The following is an 8,138-nucleotide window of genomic DNA, read 5'->3' as shown; positions in this document are numbered from 1 at the left end:
TGGGACCTCTTAAGACTACTGGTGTGGTCATTCAACTGGCCAACCATAACACAGTTAACCCTGCAGGTGTGCTTGAGGACGTGCTTGTCCAAGTAGACAAGTTAATTTTTCCTGCAGATTTNTATATCTTGGACATGAAGGATGAAGAAGGAACCAGTCCAATAACTATTATCTTGGGAAGACCCTTCATGATGACAACACGAACCAAGATAGATGATCATGCAGGATCATTGACAATGGAGATAGGAGACGAGAAATTGCGCTTCAATGTGTTGGAATCTGGGAAGCATCCGATTAAAGATCATTCTTTGTTTTGTATTGACTTATCAAGTGATGCTAAACCAATNAGACAACCTCAAGGAAGACTGAATTCTCAACTGATGGGGGTTGTAAAAAAAAGGGACACCAAGTTGTTACAAACAGGTATTATAGACCATAATTCTGACAGCATTTGGGTGGGTCCTATACATGTGGTTCTGAAGAAAGGTGGAATCATAATGGTCAAGGACGAGAAGGACAAGTTGAATCCTAGAGAGGGGTATCTTTTTAAAGAAGGGAAAATTTGCATTCCTCAAGGATCTCATAGAAAACTCCTTGTCAAGGAAACACATGAAGGGGGTTTAATGGGACATTTTGGGGTAGAAAAGACTCTTGGCATGTTAAAAGAAAAATTCTTTTGGCCTCACATGAGAAGAGATNTTCAAAGGCATTGTTTTAAGTGTATTACATGTTTGGAAGCAAAATCTAAATCAATGCCTCATGGACTCTATACTCCTTTGCATGTTGCATCAACCCCTTGGGAAGAGATAAGTATGGATTTTGTGTTAGGACTTCCCAAAACTTCTAGGGGATTTGATTCTATATTTGTGGTGGTTGATAGATTTAGCAAAATGGCTCATTTTATACCTTGCCACAAAGTAGATGATGCAAGCAACATTGCAAAATTGTTCTTTAGAGATGTGGTCAAACTTCATGGCCTACCCANNGTAATCATTTCNGATAGAGACACCAAATTCCTTAGTCACTTTTGGAGGACCTTATGGTCTAGATTAGGGACTAAGTTATCTTTTACTACTACTTGCCATCCTCAAACAGATGGTCAAATTGAAGTAGTAAATAGATCTCTTTCCACATTACTAAGGGTAGTTCTAAAAGGAAATCACAAATCTTGGGATGAGTATCTTCCTCATGTAGAGTTTGCCTACAATAGAGTAGTTCATGGAACTACTAAATTGTCTCCTTTTGAAGTTGTTTATGGATTTAACCCTTTGACTCCTATGGATTTATTACCCCTTCCAAATTCTATTGATTTTATTCATCAAGATGGGGTATCTAAATCTAAGTTTATCAAAGAATTGCATGAAAGGGTTAAAATTCAAATTCAACAACAAAATGAGAAATATGCCAAGAAGCATAATAAAGGCAAAAAAAAAGTTGATCTTCAATGAAGGAGATTTAGTTTGGGTTCATCTTAGAAAGGAAAGATTTCCTTAATTAAGAAAATCCAAACTCAATCCTAGAGGAGATGGACCTTTTAGAGTTTTAAAGAGGATTAATCCTAATGCCTATCAAATTGATCTTCCTCTTGAATATGGTGTTCATGCTACTTTTAATGTATCTGATCTTAAACCTTTTGCAGGTTATGAAAGTGAAGATGAAGAGCCTTTGGATTGAGGACAAATCCTTCTCAAGAGGGAGGGGATGATATAAGAAGGTCTAGCACCATAGGACCTATCACAAGAGGGATGGCCAAAAAGCTTCAAGATGAGTATTCTCCACAAGGTCAAGTACTCTTTGCTATTTTTGGAGGGAAGCTTGGAGACCAAGGAGATGATACAAATTTGCCAAAACATGGAGAAGGGTAAAGTGGACATTTCTACACAAAGGGGGGGGTGTGCTTAGCTTTCCATGGGGCGGCATTAGTAATTGAATTTCCCACATGTAAAACTCATTTGTCACGTGCTTCCTAAGGCTTTCTAGAAGCCAAGCATCTTTAACACATGTTGAATAAGTGGATCTGAGAATTCCTTTGGTGAGGCCGAGAGGTTCATCTATAAAACCTCTTGGCATAGCTTGTATGAATACTTTTGGATGATTGTAAGAAATCTCTGCTCAAATGCATTGCTAATTCTCCTCTCCAAGAGTCTCTCCATGCTTTGTTTCCTCCCCTACAACTTCCTTCCATGTGTGAGGGCCGTCTGAGTTGTAGCCAAACCATACAAAGCCTCCTCCATTCCATTTAACCATCCTAAATCACCTTCTTCCGCTGCCATACCCAAACACCTCCGTTGCAACGTTCTTTTTGCTACCAGATCTGGAATCAGCCATGGAACAGCTCCTCCTGAGGCCACCGAGGCATAGCATGAACGTATCACTCTCCCTCTCTCTCTGAGATTTGAACTCGATTCGGGTTCGGGTCGTTAGGCTCGCGTCGAAAATACGACGAGGGTGAGAAGGAGAGGAGAAAGTAAGAGAAATGAAAATGGTTATTTATACTGAACAGAGAAAGTGAAAGAGTTGGGTTAATGTTAGGTTTGGCCTGTGACCATGGTTAGGAATTTAAACTATAACACTTGATCATTGTTAAATGGCATGAACTACCAACTTATTTAAGAATAAAGCATTCTTTCAAAAACAAAATACATATTTTAAAGGATTATTTTAAAGTATCATTATTACTCCCTGATCTCACAAAGAAATTGACAAGAGAACAACCAAAAAAATTCTAACATATTTTTATAATATGTTTTCATAAAAAAATTAATAGGGTAATTTATTTTTTAAAAAAAATGAAATATTTAATAATAAAATATGTCGTTTAATAAAGAATTCTAAAAGAAATTGAAATTTTATAATTTTATTCATGTAATTAGATTGCTTGGAATTAAAGAATTCCAAATAAACTATGGATTGAAAATTTGCTTATTTTCAAATTAATTTTGCATTCTTTGTAATCTTGTTTTAATGCAATTTTAATTTTAGATGTAATCCATTTAACCACGACATTGTTCAAATAACTATATTTTATTTCATTATGTAGAAATATTTTTTAAACTCCTTTTATTTGGTAGTCGATATTTCTCAAAGTTTTTTTTGTTGTCAATGTAAGGGTGATTATTTTTTTAGTGAATTAATTATTTTAATTAATATTTGTCATCATTAATTTTTTTGTCAATGTTTTTATAATTAGTTGAGATATTATTTCTTATCAATAATTTTTTTATTAATGACAAGGAAAGAATTTATTTCGTGGACATAAATAAAAGAAATTGGAAAAAATCCTTAAATATGAACATCATAAAAATAAGGATCGCGATAGTCTAACAACGGTTAATTTGACAAAAATTTGACAACGCCACGTGTCAAGTTTTAATTGAACGAATTTGAATGTTTTTTTAAAATTTAAAATCTGATTTGGAATGGGTTGAATATTGGATTCCGGAAATGTCCTTATCGTTTTTGAAGTCTTTCTTTTCTCATTATCACTTTGTTCTCTCTCCATTTTAGGGATTTGAATTTCATTTCAACTTCTCTCTTCATAGCACTCCTTTCCCTCCTCCATTTTTAGGGTTTCATTTTGATTTCATTTTGTGTGTTTGTTTTGTTCACTGGCTGCCCTGTTCATTTTCGTTCGTGCTCTGTGGTCACCGATGTATGTGGAAGGTTTGTTTAAAGTTTCGCCTTTTCTCTTCGTTTTTGGGTGCAATGGATTTGGCCAGTTCTTCGAACAAGGTATGTACTTCCTTCGTGAGACGTATTCATATTTTCAGGTTGGTTATCTTCTTGGTTTTTTTGTTGGTTTGTCGTTTTGGTTTTTGGGGTTTTTTGGGTACATGATACAAGAAATATAATTTCATTTTCTGCTGCAGTAGTTTGTTCGTCATTCATTGAAAACCAAGTTCGTTGCTGGTTTGAATGAAATTTTGACCGAGGAGTAGAAGGCTATTATTTCCAAAACTCAATTTCAATGGTTTTTAAAACTAAATGATAACCTTAATATGGGTAGGAATATTCTCAGCAATTTATTAATGAGATGGGTTGATGAGAGGGTGATAACGGTTTAAAACACCGTCATTTGTGATATGATTTTGATATTAAAAGCACCCTTTTTCACTTACAAACTCGCTTGGACTCATTCTTTTTGGATAAATTGTGTGAATAAGAGAGTTGAGGTTGATTTCAATGATTTTATGACTAATTCCCCTCTTCCTGTTGTAATTTCGTTTTGAGGGTTTCATCCTCTTCCTCCAAGCATTTCATCCTACACCTCCTCCAATTATTTTTAAAATGCTAGCTTTACCCCTATAAATGTTATTAATATTTTAATCATTTTAATGGTCAAAGATTCTTTGTGCTTTCAAATGTTACGGTCTCCCTTTCACTGTTTCTCATTTTCAAAAAATCCTAGCATCGCATCTTCCAGTTTCCAGGCACAGTTTTCGTATCTCATTTCAGAGGAACAAACACACAGTTCGTCTTCTTCGTCCTCTTTCACTGGTTGGACGCGCACTCCAGGACACAAACAACATACCACCACTACTTATACAGGTTGGTGTTCTTCCACTGCTTCCAGGGCACACCAGTACTTTGCATTTCTGACCACACGCAGATTCGTCTTTAACCACTGTTTGACTTCTGTGTATGCTATCTATTTTGTTCTTTAGCCTTTCTTGGATGTTTTTCCCTTTCTTTTTCCAACCTGTTTCGGTGTTAGAGCCCGAGACCGAACCGACCCTCTGGACCAGCTTCCGACCGTCCGACCTGTTCGTCTTAATGATATCTTTTGGGGATCAACCGGGAGGCCCTGCAAAGAGAACACTCCGACGCCCAAGTCAGATAATGGATCAGTTAGCTAGGCCAATTTAGATTAGATTCAAGATTACTTTACCTGTCCTACTATTCCTATTTATAGAATGCACATTCGTAACTGATCATTAATTTCATTGATTTGTTGCACCTTCCGTTACATCTCCATCAAGGCCCATCAATGCTCCTATAACCTCACTTCTACCCGCCCCACACCGCTCGGCCCTAGGTTGCCTTCATTCCCCAAAACTTTTCCAGTCGGCCCGACCGGACTCCCTCTCCTGTGCTTGGTCCGATCGGCCCGACCGACCCCTCTCCACTACACAAGCCCCCCAAGCCCCGAGCGTCTTCGACTAGCGAAGGGGTTTAAACTTTCAAAATGGTTTTGGGCAACGAAACGTCTCGCTATTATAGCCATTCGATCCTGCCTTCAACAACGACCATGATCCTCTCCCCCATCAATCACATCTGTTCACCGAAGAGTCACAAGTTTTCCTCCGTTGGATCTGCCATTGATGGACGGCTGGGATGCTTTCTTGAAGCCCTCTTTTTCGGCTATAAAAGGTGGAGGGCCCCTCTCTCATTCTCGCACTCTCTTCCCTCTACACTCCGACTCCCGTTCTCACTCTGCTCTCTTCCCGTTCTTCTGTTTCCTTCCTTCAGTTGCTCAGGTAAATGTCTTCGTCGTCGTGGTCTTCCGATGAGTTCGAAAATGAAGGTCGGGGGTACGCTGACGATGCGGCTGCGCCGACCTCTTCTCCCTCTTCGTCGTCTACCTCGTCCGGTCGCCCCGCTCGGGAGGAGGCTCCCGCCGATGATGTCGAATTCAACGTTGACAACTCCCTGGAGTGGACCGGCGTGGCTCCTCCTCCCGCCATCTCAGGTTACGACTGGGCTCCCCATGAAGCCCGGGGTCACCCTTCCTACTTCATTTCTACATCCTCCATCATTAGTTTGCTCGAATCGGTGGATCTCATGTCCAACCTCCGTCGAGATGCGGCCGACATATCCTTGGTGGTATGTCGTTCTAACGAGCGGGTGTGCCACGGTCGGGAAGGGTATGCCCTGGACTTCTTTTACGCCTACCTAACCCTTTTTCGTGACCTGGGGGTGAGGCTTCCCTTTTCTGACTTTCAGTGCGGCGTGCTTCGCGAACTAAATATTTGCCCCGCCCAGCTCCATCCGAACGGTTGGGCATGTATGCAGGCCTTTTCCGTCCTATGTACCGGTTTACTGTTAACCCCAACTCCAGCATCCTTCCTCTTCTTCTTCCGGGCTTTACCCCATCCCAACAAGAGTTGGGTCTCTCTGATCCCTGTAAAGGATAAGCAGCTATTCGCCCCCTTCAATTCTTCTTACAAGGATTTCAAATCAAATTTCTTCAAGGTCGCCATACGCGAGCCCGACCGGTCCAAATACTTTTCCGAGGGCCGGCCTAAATTCCCCCTCTACTGGACCAAGCATCCCAAACAAGTCATTTCTTGGAAGAAGTCCGAAATGACCGACGACGAGTTAGAGGTGATACGCCAAATCGATCAGCTGCCCCGCAAGACCTCCTCTCGCAAACTCATTGAACTCATCGGATCTGATTCTGACACTCTACGAACTAGAGTGTTCGGTAAGTTTCTTTACATTTTGGAATTATTGACCGGTCATTATTAACTTGCTAAATTTGCGCTTTCCTTGCAGATTTCTTTGGTGGCATGGAGAAACACCAAGCTTTAGCCCGAGCTCTGGCCCGCAATTACCAACGCAGCGGTCATGTTACTGCTCCCTCCTCCTCAACCGCTGCCCCCTCCAGTTCTGCTTCACCTGCCCCCCTCAATGTTCCGAAGACCGATGAATCCAAGCCGATCGTGATCTCCTCTGTGCCGAAGACCAAAAGTAGAAAGCGTCCTTCCCAAGAAAAGACACCCTCACCACCCAAAAAGAAGAAACTCTCCAGCCGTCTTCTCACCAGTCTCCTTGATCCCAACATCCATGTGTCCGATCGCCTAGAGTTCAACCTTTCTCCCGAAGAGAGAGAACCCTTCAAGAAATTGACTCCCTCTGAGGCCTCCGACATGGCCTATGAATTTCTCTCCCGAGCTGGCATCTGCATGAACTATGCTGCTGGAACCACGAAGCCCCTCTTGGTGTCCGAACTCGAAATCTCCAACAACCAACTGACCAAAGCGAAAGAGGAGGTTTCCTCACTCACCGAGCGTCTTGAGAAGGCCAACAAATTGGTGGAGGACGAACGGTCCAAGGCCGCCGCGTCCCTCCTTGAATCTCAAAAAGAAGCGAAGCGCCTCCAAGAATCAGTGGATGCCTTAACTCTCAGCCTTCAGCAATCCTCCAACCAACTCAAACAGCTAACCTCTGAGAGGGATGCCGCTATTGCCGACCGGGATAAATCGCTGGCCGACTTCACTGCTCTGGAGGATGAATTTCTTGAAGAGCGCCAGCGTGGGTTTGAGCAGGGAATCGCTCAATGCCACTACTTCTTCCGGTCTCCCTTAGAACATGAAGGTTTCGACATCATGAAGATTTTGGTGGACGGGCAACTTGTTGATATTTCCTCCCAGCTTCCTGCCGAACCCGTTGGCGCACCCGATCAGGCGGTCCCGACCGATGCTCTCCAGGCTTCCCTACTTGCTTCCCCATCCGACAAAGCCACCAAGGATTAGTTGCTAGCTTCTTACTTTTCTTTTGCCGCTTTGTGACTAGTATTTGCACATCGTTTGTACCGAACTCGTTATGTACTTTTGTCTTTACTTCGCAATTATTACATGTCTGCAATTTACGATTACCATATGTCTGCGATTTGTGCTATGCCGACTGACGTATTCATTTATTCCCGAACGCCCTCGTATTTATGTTTGACGGTCAATACGCCAGAATAAGGGAGCGTTTTCCTGACTTTGTTTTCAAGGTTTAAGCTCCACCGAACGGGGAATTAGTCTCGTGATCCCCCTAGTTCTTCCCACTCCAGGGAAGTTACTATCACCACCGAACGGGAAGAACGCCGGAACGTTCCTCCTCCCTCCTTCCTTATTCACCGAACGGGAAGTCATCTTCCTGACGTTCCCTCATTCTTCTAAGTTAGCGGAAGTCATTTTCCTGACTTCATTAGCACGCCGGAGCATTCCCCTTCCTTATACTACCGAACGGGAAGAACGTCGGAACGTTCCTCCTCCCTCCTTCCTTATTCACCGAACGGGAAGTCATCTTCCTGACTTTCCCTCATTCTTCTATGTTAGAGGAAGTCATTTTCCTGACTTCGTTGGCACGCCGGAGCGTTCCCCTTCCTTATACTACCGAACGGGAAGAACGCCGGAACGTTCCTCCTC

This window comes from Vigna radiata, unplaced genomic scaffold (assembly GCF_000741045.1).
Source record: "Vigna radiata var. radiata cultivar VC1973A unplaced genomic scaffold, Vradiata_ver6 scaffold_134, whole genome shotgun sequence".
NCBI classification, from domain to species: Eukaryota; Viridiplantae; Streptophyta; class Magnoliopsida; order Fabales; family Fabaceae; genus Vigna; species Vigna radiata.
The sequence above is the reverse complement of the archived record's forward strand: the minus strand, read 5'-3'. Positions refer to the sequence as shown.